The sequence below is a fragment of the Ursus americanus genome, chromosome 24, assembly GCF_024610735.1.
Source record: "Ursus americanus isolate L20-20 chromosome 24, mUrsAme1.1.p, whole genome shotgun sequence".
NCBI lineage: Eukaryota > Metazoa > Chordata > Mammalia > Carnivora > Ursidae > Ursus > Ursus americanus.
In genome coordinates this window covers 11,990,921-12,004,195 of record NC_142150.1, presented here as the reverse complement: position 1 = coordinate 12,004,195, position 13,275 = coordinate 11,990,921, and the positions used below count along the sequence as shown (strand labels likewise).

Genomic DNA, 13,275 nt, shown 5'->3' with positions numbered 1-13,275 from the left:
CAGTGTAAAGCAAATGTACCTCATGTGTAAGAGTACAGTAATAATTATAATCACTGAGCACTAAAAGTACCACACCCTCCACATGTATTATCTTGTGTTTCTCTTATAACTATACAGAGCTATGTACTCTTGCTGTTTCAGTTTTGCAGATGAACAAAAACTGAGGCCAAGAATGCTGAGATAAATTGCTCAAGGACACACAGCTAGAAAAGAGCAAAGCTAGAATGTGCACTCATATCGGTATGACTTCAGAATCCGAGTTCATCACCAACATGTGCTGTAACCTTAGCTCCACCACGCCCTGCAGGGAACAGCAGCACTTCTCTGTCTAAGCCTCTGACCCCTTTAGAGCCTCCAGCGTCCTGTCAGTATCTTTCTTTCTTTTTTTCCCCCATCCTATACTATAACACAAAACCGGATTTTTTTGAAACCTTAAGAAATTATATTTTTTAAAAATCAAAATCCAATCAGATTGGTATTTATTCTAAATGATTATGTCCTATTTAGTCCTTTCTATGACTTTAACAAAAGTAAAGGAACTATAAAATCTGAAGAGTAGGGGCCAGCAACTTTGTGCAGAAAGAAATTGTTTTTGCTTTTGCTTTGTGTATGCATGTGTGTGTATGTGAACAAATTTATAGATTTCATACTCTATGAATTTGAAAGAACCTTAAAAAGTCTGATCGAGCTGACAGTCTCTCAATTCTCTTGAACATATCCCTGTCAAAAGATGACCTAATAGAGATGGGGAACTCGCTACCTGTCAAAACCTACAATTTTCATCTCTGGGTAACACTAAAATTCTGCCTCCTATTGAATGCAAACTCATCTCCCTAAATTCTGGCATTTGATCTTGATTATACCATTATGAAGCCAGAGAGAAGAGTTTACAACTCTTTCCTACATGTTATCTTTCAAATATTTGAGACTGACACAACTTCTTCCTCCTCTCATCTAATCTTCTTCAAGGTAGACACATCCAGTTCCCTCATCTCTTATTCAAAATGCTTTCAAAACGTCCTCACTGCCCTGAATGGGTTCAGTTTGGGTTTTGTTTTTCCTTAAAACTCAACAGCCAGAACTGAATAGGATGCCAAAGATGTACCCTTGGCCAGCCAAGTGGGAGTCCCAGTTCCTTTTCTGAGATACTCTTTTTCTATTAATTCCCAGTTGGATTCTATTAATTTTCTTGGCAACTAAATTCCACTCCTGTGTAACCAAATCATCAGTTAACTAAGATGCCTAAGACATTTCCAATATATGCTGCATGCAGAGCCACATAAGATACAACATAAGGTAAATTTTATTCTATTGACATCCTCTTAGATTCTGAATCTAATAATCCTTGATGGCAACGAATAGCCAACAGTGAGACTAACCATCATTTTGGTACACAAACTCAGATATCCCACCAGGCATTCATAAAATCAATAACATGTCATCCATTAATTAAAATATTTTAAAGAAACATAGTCAAGATTTTTTTGGTAGTTTAGTGAAAACAATAGGGATCAAATTGTATTTTTAGAGGACTTAAAAATAGGCTAAATTGAAACACAAAGAAAAACATTTTCCTAATAAATACTATTAATAAAAATTAAATTGGTAGTTTAAAGTTACATACACAGTATGAAGCATAATATTTCTTCACAAAACAATTTCACATTTTATCATTTTATCTTAAATGTTCACCTTCTAAAATAAACTTTATTTTATTAAGGAAACCTAGTAAGACATTTCAAAACAAGAAAAATTATTTAATGTGTTACAAGCAAATCAGAATTTTCATGTTCTTTTTTTTTTTAGACTCTTCATTTTCTTGTTTTCTCTTAGTCTTGATCCAAATACATGAATAATATGCATGTGTATTTTAAAATATTTTCTTTACTTCTATGACTATATTTCACAGGATATGTCTGACATTTCATACATTTATTTTTAGAATGTTCAGGAAGTAAATCAGCCTAGTAGAAAAATCAAGCTCTGCCTACCCAAATGATTTCAGTTTTCTGAAGTTGCAGTTCTCAATTTAGCCTTTCATGTTCTCCCTGTTGGCACTTTAGACTGGATACAGAGGCTAAAGCCCAGCCATCGGCACTTGTGTGTCACAGTTACAAAGAAAAGCAAACATCAAACTTCCAGTCTTCTGTATGCCACAGAGCAGTTGTGCCAGAAGGAGAAACAGTTTCCGGTGTGGCCTGCCCAAAATCTTTCTTCTTCAGAACTGTAGACAAAAACACTTTCAAGGTCTTTTCAGTCCAGGGAGAGCCAGAGGACACTCATGACTATGGGAGTTTTACTCCTCTCTTCTCATAGAGAGAGAGTTATCACGCAGGGAAATGGCCTGTTTGAATAACTTAAATGTGAACATTGATTTTTTAGTGCTTAAAATGTAAAAGTGGGGGAGGACACAGAAATGATGTGGGCGCAGATGTACCACAGCCCAGCTCATGACTGATATTCTCACTTAGGTCTCTGGGTATCTGAAACAATATGCACAGAATGGTAAATAAAACTACAAAAGAAAAAATGGAAAGAGAAAACGATCTTTAAACGAGGATTTTTGGGAAAAAAAAAGAAAAAGATTTTTGCTATAAAGCATGTCCAGAGTTATAAGAAGCTATCCCATAGCTATCCCACAGCTATGAAATGATCTATTTACCAAAGGCTTCAGTCTAAAAATCAGGTCCTTGTTAAAGATTGTGTAGGAGTACTTGCCTCTTCTACGAATTTAAGAATTTAGAGGTTAACATTGACACCTAGACAACAATGAAAGAGAACGAACTTCCAATCTAATGATGTTTCAGATGTACATATTTTCTATTTTGTAAAGGAAACATATATATCCCCTATCTTGTTTTTCATGAGCTTCATTTTAGTAATGGGGGAAATAAGGGGCTTTACTGAATAAGTACTATGAAGTAATTTCAATGCATTTTATCATTTTTCCTAATTATAAGTATTAAATGTATAATATTTCCATTTTGAAATTAGGCTGTGTTAAGCAGGTCAAGTAACCTGGATAAAATTAAATAGTTGATAAGCTTTACAGCTGAATTTTAATTCAGATGCTTTGATACTAAGTCCAAAAACACTTTGGCTTTGATATATAAACACTAAATATATACAAGTGTCCCCCAACACACACATACATAAGCCTAAAACAGGGTTGGCAGACATTTTTTTGTAAAGGACCAGAATGTAAATATTTTAGATTTTGCTAGATGTAAAATGAGCTGTGTCACAGCTATTCAGTGTTGACAATATAATGTGAAAGCAACCATGAGCAATACGTATTCAAACAAGCAATGAAACTTTATTTACAAACCTGATTGAAGGCCAGATATGGCTTATAGGTGGTAGCTTGCCTACCCCTGGCTTAAAATAATGCAAAACCTGGAATAAGTTTTTACCTTCTGCCACAATAACATGAAAAATAATTGAAATGTTAACATAATGTAACAAGGAATCATTGTGTAATAGAATTCAAAGTTAAATAGCAAGAGAAAAACAACAGCAGCAGTTTAGAGGGAGTAAATAACCAACTATGTGAACTCTTCCTAATATTTTACCTATAGCTTATGCAGGTTTCAAGAGAGAAGCTGAATTGAAAAGCAATAGGAACTTAACAGAGACAACATACATAGTGAATTAAAACCAGAAGAGGTCAAGAACATGTGACCAATATGCAGAAAGGAAATCTCAAAAGTCCCCATGGTAAAAATGCAATTATCTAGAAGGAGAACTGGGTATCTGTAGAAGTCAAGGTGGCTAGAGTCTCTTGTGCAGAATACCACAGAAGAGAGGGCTCCAGAGATCTGCAAACACAGTCACCCTAGAGCTCTTAGCTGAGAAATGATTCACATATAATGGTGAGGAAACTAACCCAGACCAGTGAAAGAACAGTCAATAAGGATTATATTACCACTTAATCTGAAACAAAACCAAAGTCAGGAATAATTCTTGTTGTGACAAGCCAAAATGGAAAACAACTCATGATTCAGAGAGCATCAAGTAGGGTTATCAAAGGGTTTTGGCTAGGTAGTGGGGCAAAATTAGTCATAAATTCATGGCTGCACTGCTAGATTTTAAAATCTAACAGATTTTAAAAGCAAGCCTCTAGGGAATCAAATGTTTTCAAAATAACTGTGCTTCAGAACAAGATCAAGAATATTTATAGGGATATGAAAATATCCAATACCCAAGAAAGCAAAATTCACAGCAGTTGGTATTCAATAAAAAATTATCTGTATGCAAAGAAACAGACAATCCATAAGAAGGTGAAAATTTATTCCAATAGAAAGAGACCCAGAAATGGCACAAGTGATAGAATTAATAAACAAGAACATGCAAGCAGTTATTATAACTATATAACTATAACTTGAACTATATATGGTTCAAGAAGGTAGAGGAATGCTGAGATTTTGAATGGAGGATGTAGAAAATCCAAACCATAATCTAAATCAAACTTTAGACAAACAGAGAAATAAACATTGTTTGCAATAACACATGCAATAGCTGAGAAAAAGGGCAGATCAGTCACTGCAGAAGAAAATACTAATGAACTTGAAGACATAACAATAGAAACTATCTAGAATAAAATACAGACTAAGAAGAGAGAGAGAGATTAGAAAATAAAACATAAACAGAGAATCAGTGAGCCATGGATCAATTTCAAACAGCCTAATATACATACATATAATTGGAATCCCTACGTGAAAAGGATCAGGAAAAATACTTGAAGAAGTAATACAAAAAAATCTTCCAGTTTAATGAAAACTATAAACCTGCAGATCTAAGAAGCTCAATTAACCGTATATACTGAGGTAACGTTCATCCCCTCAAGAATAGACTACATTTCCTTTGATGAGGACCTGCCTAATAAAACAAAAATTTTCTCACCCTTGCCAACATAATGACTTTTTCAGAAAAATCAAATTTTTTTGCAACCTTGATCTTTCCTCTTCAAACAGAAATATCAAAAAATACACACAATTGCATATTTGAATCCAAAAAGGAATATTTTTTACCTTAGGATTCATCTTACAGGAAAGCAACATAACATGCCATTCAAACTGATATGAGATGTCAAAATTTTTGCTTTATCATTATCGTCAGTTCTATTTTTGCCCTTTCTAAGGCTTTAAAAAATAAAAAACTTTAGCAGGAGCTTCACTGTTCTTTATAAGAATTCTCTTTATTTACAAAACTATAAATATAGAGGCAATTTATCATTTCAAAGGTTTTTTGTTACTTTGGATCTAAAAATCTCAATTCACTTTCTGGTACTGTGACAATTGCCCCAGTTATTCATGGTCACATCATTTTTTTTTTCACTTAAAAGTGGGGAAAGAGTTAAACTCAGTCAATCTGAGTAGGGGTGTGACATCAGCTGTGAAATAAGTCACTCCTAGAATACATGTGTAAAAAACTTTGAGTTTTCCTAGTTTTTATATTTGTAGAAGCAATAGAAGCATAGTCACATATTAATAATCTAACTTAGAAGCTAGTCTTAAAATCTATATGAAAGGAACAACTGAGCAATCTTTCCCATTATCTTTAAAAATTGTTCCATGGGGCACCTGGGTGGCTCAGTAGGTTAAGCGTCTGCCTCTGACTCAGGTCATGATCCCAGCAGGGATCAAGCCCTGAGTTGGGCTCCCTGCTCAGTGGAGGTCTGCTTCTCCCTCTGCCCCTTACCGCACTCTTGTGCTCTCTCACTCAAATAAATTTAAAAAAAAATCTTTTAAAAAAGTTTTTCCAAATACAACTCTTTGGAATCAGTTCAAGTATCCAGTCTTAATAAAAATAATCTTGCAATTTTGGAAATAGACCTTCCGTGTACAATCGAATCCAAAGATTCAAGGGATCATGAAGTGATAAGAAACTAATTTATTATTAGTTTTCTCACTGAATGAGGAAAAAAAAGACCTGTAAGTTTTATGTATTAATGGATCCTGAGATTTATTTGGGACTATCTATAAAGAAAAACGATGTCCAGCTAAGAACGTATACTGGAAAAAGGCCACACAGGGAGTAAAGTAGTGTTGGTCCTTCTCCTGATGACAAAATAAGAACAAATTAGTGACAATTACAGAGGAATTTGTAGCTGATTAAAAACAACTTATTTTAAAAACTCTCCAGAAGTTTCAGATAGAGGTTTGGTGGATATTTAGTTTCCATAGAGGGAACTGAGTAATAGGTAGAAAGCTAGAGGACAGTGAATTAAAATTCTGTTTTGAGGGGCACCTGTATGGCTCAGTTGGTTGGTTTTGGCTCAGGTCATGATCTCATGGGTCATGGGATCAAGTCCATGTCAGGCTCTGCTCTGGGCAGGCAGTCTGCATGGTGATTCTCTCCCTTTGCCCCTTCTCCCACTTGCGTGTGCGTGCACAAGCGCTCTCTCAAATAAATAAATAAATCTTTTTTTTAAAATTCTGTTTTGAGTCTAAATGTGTTGCTCTAACGAAGTTGTTCCCACTACATAATTTTGTCTATTTAGTAAAATGAAATTCACTGATAATTCCCTTAATCCAATTCTAAAAGAATGTGAATAATGGATTTATTTTTTAACTTAATACTGGGAAAATGTTTTGAAATAACATAAAATAAAACCCCCAAAGTATTCCTCAAAGAAACATCCTAAGAACAATTTTGGTTCATATTTTTGAAACAGAATGTGTGCTGTAGCTTCTATTTTTAAATATTTAACTCCAGAGTGACTTTTATAGGAATTAATAGAAAATATACCATATATGAGTCAGTGTAATGAGATTGATATGTTACACATCAAAGCAATGAAATTGATTCATAGGTATTCATAAACCCTAAATCATTGAAAATATTTCATATGGAAGTTTGAATATTAAAAAGAAATCATACAGACACAATTTTAGAAGTTCAATAATTCAGAATAGTATTCATAGGATTTTTCTAAACCAGGGCTTAGATTTCTTATCCTGATCTCTCTTTTCTGAGCAACTGCAATTTTGTTTCTTGTTTATTATTCTGAATTTCCCAATTGATAACACATAAAATAGCCATTAATGGCAGTATGGATAGTTATTTTAGCCAAAATTTTTAGATAAAGTCCTATAATTGGTCTCATTTGAGGTATCTGCTTTAGTGTAAGAAGGAAGAAGTTCACAGAAATAAATGCTATTTCTATTGTGGCTATGCCTGTGTCTGTTTCCCAAGTGAAATGGTGAGCCACCTATACACAAGTCCAGATAGACTCAGGGTAGTCCTCAAGGTCTGCCATATCTGTTACTTGGAGACAAGGTCAATTAGAGTTATTCCAATCTGAAAATAAAACAAAAGTATATTTAATCTTTATCAGGTATTTTCATTGTCTGAAGTGGTTTCTAGCAGATTTTTTAAAGCAGAGTAATCCAAAACCTTCCTTTCAGAACAGTGTTACTTAAATAAAATGAGCCAAATGAATTTTTTTGTTGTTCTTGAGTTAATCAGTTTTCTTGGACAACTATTTCACATCCATGTAGTACGTCATTTCTCTTAGAAGAGGAGATGGGGCAAGGGGAGATAAACAAATTCATCCCAGCATGAAAGAAAGTAAACAAACATAGTCTTTTGTTTTTCGGGTTTTTTTTTTTTTTTTTTTGACAAAGCATCAAACTTTTAAGAATGCCATTACTTGGATTTTTGATGACTGTTTACTCTTTCAGGAGTGGTGGGTACGTAAAGGAAATACATTTATCTTTAATTTTGTTGGAGCAGACACTTGACAGTATTGTCCTTTGTACATTTTCCTTGAGTCCTATTCCAGATCTTTCTTGCCATGGTGCTTGGGAAAATCTAGTTGAAGGTTAACCTCTTAAATAGTTAGGGACAAATAAATGTAATCTGCATTAATCTTCAGCATGGATCTATAGATAACTCCTAAACTGCTAAATGTGACACAGCCATTCATCAGAACTGTGGACCAAATCTTTTCATGACTGGAAATGACTATTACCTAATTCATTATTAAGCTAATTATCTAGAATATTGTGTGGAAACAGTTTTATGTTATCATCTATCACACTCTATAAAGAGCACTCTTCCAGAATGTCCCTAGGTAAATATTTTCATTAATTTTGGAAATTTATTATCTCATCCCACTTCCTCTGCCCAACTACCCTATAATATCTAAATGGGATTAGTGTTTTCCAAGAAGAAATGTATCTCACGCCTTCCTTAGCGCCTGTCCCTTTCCAGTTAGTCCTTTAACTTCTATCTCTGTGTCCCAGGAAGATAGCTGTACTCATGAATTGCAATACACACACACACACACACACTCACACACACACACACTACCATATATTATACTATTAGTGCATTTTTATTTTGTTCATAACATCACAAATGCATATCAGAATATATTTTGTATAATATTTAGCTAGCTAAAGAAACACGCATGGCAAATTAACATCACTGATAGGTCAATAATGCTACATAAGAGATCTATTATATTTCTAAAGGATGCATTAGACTTAAGCTAAACAAATAAGGTACTGTTTTTCTTATGTATCAAAAAATGCAAGGGCAGGAAATCCATGGATGGGGAAGCTACTCAATATTTCAAGTTCTACCTTTATTTCTGTTCTGCAATCCTTAATATATTGGTCTTTGTCCTTATGTTCGTCAGTGTACACTAAGGGAATAAGTAGTATAGGAAAAATAGCATCTGAGCACATTTATTTGTCTGGTGCCAAATTATATAACCTCACCTCCACCCACCCCACCCCACCCACAAACACACCTATCCACTCCATGAAAATATAGTGTCACTGTCTCATGTAGATCACTAGATAGATGTAGAAATGTATTGACATTTAAATTCCTCAAGCAGAAAGGTGAAAATGAATATAGATACACACTCCTTAGTGAATAAATGGTAGAACAGAGGTAAAGAAAGATGACAAAAAGACAAAAAAAAGTTGATGAACTTCTCACTAGAGGTGAGCTTTTCCTGAATCTTTTTTCAGGAAGTCATAATTCTGAATTAGAAGCATGGAACACCAGTAGGTGGTAGGTTAACCGAGATACACTGCAAAATTCAAACTAAGATATTCCTTATTTACTATTCTTTTCTATAGTCAGTCATCATACGGACTAAAATATCTGTGAGAGGATGCCTCCAACTCACTGCTGATTGTTTTACTTTGTACTTTGTGACAGCTACAGAGGTTTTATATTTTAGTCAGATTTTTTTCTTTATTGTTTTGCTTTGTCTTTATGACAACTGTATCCATTTAAAATTTTGGAATGGGGCAATAGCCATGCTACAAAGATAACGAAAAACATTAGTCTCCACATTCATCCTTCCCCAGCCTCCATCCTTCTGCTATTCACTGAACAAGATACGACACTCAATAAAGTCTTACGGAAGACAATCAGAATACTTAGCTTGGTCTTTATGTATAACTGAAGGATGAAAATAGAGATGATTTAGACAGTTCAGTGTCTGTGGCATTATCTTTCTATGCTCTTAAAAATACAAAATTTAGATATTTATTTCAAAGATAAAAATTTCTTATGCTAAGACTACTTACATATCTATCAAAATATTCTAAGTGTCTCTTGCAGGTATAATACTTCCTTCTATTTTGGAAAATATTAAAAGTTCCATTTAGCTTTAAATGTATGTGTGTGTGTATGAAAAGTGATGATCAAGGAAAGTCACATAGATGATGGTGATGATGATGACAATAAAAGCTAAATTTTTATTGAGTTATTTCCTATGTCACACAGATTGTGTAAGCAAGTGCTACAGATTAACTTCACATGAGGGTGGCATGCACTTCGCAGAAGCTAGTTAGAATCTGGGGTAACATGACTGGGTTCATGATAATATCAACAAAAGGATAGTTGAAGTTACAGTTACAAATGCATCTCATGAAGATCAATATATTGAGCTTTCTACGTATTTATCATCTTGGCCTATTTGATTAGTTCTTTTGAGTTACGTCTATGTATAGCATTAATAAATAAAATAAATTTTCTGAGAAGGAAAGCACTGTTAACTTACTTTATTATTCTTCCCACTATTATAGATATTATAATATTTTATACAATTTCTCACTCATGAAAATATATAGAATAAATTGCAAAAAATGTAATTAGTACAGTATATGCATTAATATTTAATGATACATTTATAATTTATCTTCCCAAAAGTTATATCATTTCACACTCCACATTGTCTATGAATAGAATTCACTTGTGGGACACCTGGGTGGCTCAGTGAGTTGAGCCTCTGACTCTTTTGCTCAGGTCATGATCTTGGGGTCTTGGGATAGAGCCTTACATCAAGCTCTGCTCTCAACAGAGAGTCTACTTGGGATTCTATTTCACCCTCTCCCACTGCCCCTCCCTCCCAAAATAAATAAATAATTCTTTAAAAAAAAGAATTGACTTCTGACTACTTATTGGGTCAGCACTGATTTTTTTTTAATTTGCAAAATTGTTGTATTAGAAAAGACTGTACTATTGTTTTTATTTGTACTTCATGCATTATTAGGAAGGTTAAGAATATATTTATATACTAATTCATTTTTATTATATTTATGATTTTTCTATTCATATCTTTAATTCTTCTATAATGATATATAAATCATTTTAATTATTTTAGAGCAGGATGCTACCTTTTATAGAAGAATTGTAAGGAGATGAACAACAAGAAAACTATAACATATTTGTGATAAATATAAATAATTACTATTGAAGAAAACACACATAAAGGTAGCTCAACATTATATTTCTTAAATCTAGCACAGCTTGCCTTATTTAAAAATAAAGCTAGGCAGCAAAATAAAAGTTTCAAATTGTAAACAAAAATTGATGTCGAGCCTACCTACATAAGGAAGAAAATTTATTTCATGGCTCTTGCCTTAGAAAATATGCTAACCCAATGAAGAGTGAAATATCCTTAAGAAAAAAAAATGGTCTCTTTATTTTTAGTACCTACTCTCTCTTTATCAATATAAATATACCTCTAATTTTAATACATATATCCTCAACTTAAAATATGTCTCTCATAAAATAGCCATGTTGGGACCAAGTCATTTGTTAGAATTTAGAAATGTTTTTTAAAAACATTGCAAGAAAATAAGTAAAACATTCAACTAAAAATTTTTGATAAAAAGATTTTCACATACATAGGCAAAGGTCTTCTTCAGAAACAACCAATTTTTTTTTAATTTTAGAAAGTAGGCTTGTATTTAATTTGTCAATGACATTTATTTATTAACTACGTCATTATAAGTCCAACAATTTGATTGTATCCAAACTGATAGCACTGAAAATGTCAACACATTGACTCGTTTCATAGAGTTTAGTACAAACAAATCAAAGAGCCAAGGTCAATCTTTATGTAACTTGTGGTGGGAAATGTCTTAAAGGGAAGGTTAGAAACTCAGTTGATCTACTTCTAATGGTCTGCATCCCCAAAGGTCATGCAAAGAAATTGTCACTTCCATATTTTAACTCTCTCCTGATGACATTACCTAACACGTTGCTTAACTTTGACTAAAAACATTCCTACAAAATAGTTCTTTTATAACTTGATGGCATGAAAACATCATTTCTTGGTAGAAATCAATATGCTTTTATTCTGATTATTATACCAAATGATTCATATTAGCTTACTGAATGTTCCTATCTATAATAATTTTCAGAAATGAATTTAATATTCAGTTACTTTACCCTTCAGGGATGTTTCTCTCTCCTCCTTTTTATGATCTTTATTTTCTGCTGCTAAGTCTTCAAATACATAAATGTGCACGCATGTGTGTATATAAATGTGCATCTATTTAATTTGCACTTAACTTCAAATCCTTTCTACAAAAAGATTTCATATACAATAAAGTATATATATATTTTTTAAATGTACATATATTTATCATAAAAATTAACAAAGTAAAATCACCTCCAAATCTTCAACTGGAGCCTGACATTTGGAAAATATAAAGATATGAACAAACAAAGGAGGGTTATTGGGCAGGATATTTTTAATTCCCCCACGCACAATACTAATGTCTTTTGCACTGAATAAAGATATGACTTCTAAAAATCTAAATAAAGGCATATTAGTTCAAAAATTTTCCTTCTGTGTATCATGTATGGGAGAAATAAAGAAGCTTGGGAATGATTTTACAAAAAAGAACAGGAAAATTTTATGATACGGTAAAGGGTGGAGATGAGTGGAAAAATATAGGGAGAGAGAGCACAGATAAATGATACAAACGTGTTCAGGGAACTATGTACAGATTCAGTGCCATACACATATCTCATAAAATCCTAATCCCTGCAATGTGGCTTTCATTAAGTATGATTTTACATATGCACATACCAAGAGCGAGGGAAGATGTTTAAATAAATTACCATAGACAGTTGGCAAGCATCAGTAATAAAACTATAACTAACAAAAAGTTACTGTGTAAACAAATACTATAAGAGGCCTCATGAAATGATCTGGCAGCACAAGGAATGATGGTTACGTTACTGAGATACACGGCGACATTCACCTAAAGCTAATGATACTTAGAAAACAAATATTTATCTAAATTCCAAGCATGTCCTTCTAAAAGGATATCAATAAGAGAGAGAAAAACATATGGAAATAAAATAAATTTAGATCTCAAAATTTTCATTGTAAGTAAAACTAAGTTTAAAATAAGCAGACAAGCCCTGAGTGATGTGCTCCAGCAGTGTGAAAGCGTGGGTGTGGAGAAGCTTCAGGAGGCTGAGGAAGGGTACACGTCCAAGTTTGCTGACCTCTCTGAAGCTGCGAACTGGACAATGATGCCCTACGCCAGGCGAAGCAGGAGTCAGATAAGCACCGGCAGCAGGTGCAGTCCCTCACCTGTGAAGTGGATGCACTCAAAGGAACTGATGGGTCCCTGGAATGCCAGGTGCGTGAAATCCACGTGAATGCCATTGAAGCTAACTACCAAGACACCACTGGCTGCCTGCTGGGGGAGATTTCGAACATGAAAGAAGGTCACCTTTGGGAATACCAAGAGCTGCTGAATGTTACAAGATGGCTCTTGGCAGTGAGATTGCCACCTATATGAAGCTGCCAGAAAGCAGGAGAGCAGGATGGCTCTGCCCCTTCCAAAAGCTTCTTCCCTGAACCTGAGGGAAACCAATCTGGATTCACTCCCTCTGGCTGACACTCAATCAGAAAGGATACTTCTGATTGAGATGGTTGAAACTAGAGCTGGGCAGGTTATCAATGAAACTTCACAGCATCACAACAACCTTCAGTGAAAA

At 33.9% G+C, this 13,275-nt stretch overlaps 1 protein-coding gene and 1 pseudogene across 1 annotated transcript in view; one reads left to right on the top strand and one right to left on the bottom strand.

Moving 5' to 3' along the window:
• The window catches only part of LOC123799478 (uncharacterized), a 50,555-nt gene that overhangs the window by 19,661 nt on the left and 17,619 nt on the right, over positions 1 to 13,275 (bottom strand). The window lies entirely within an intron of this gene.
• Positions 8,894 to 13,272, top strand: LOC148107843 (vimentin pseudogene; annotated as a pseudogene).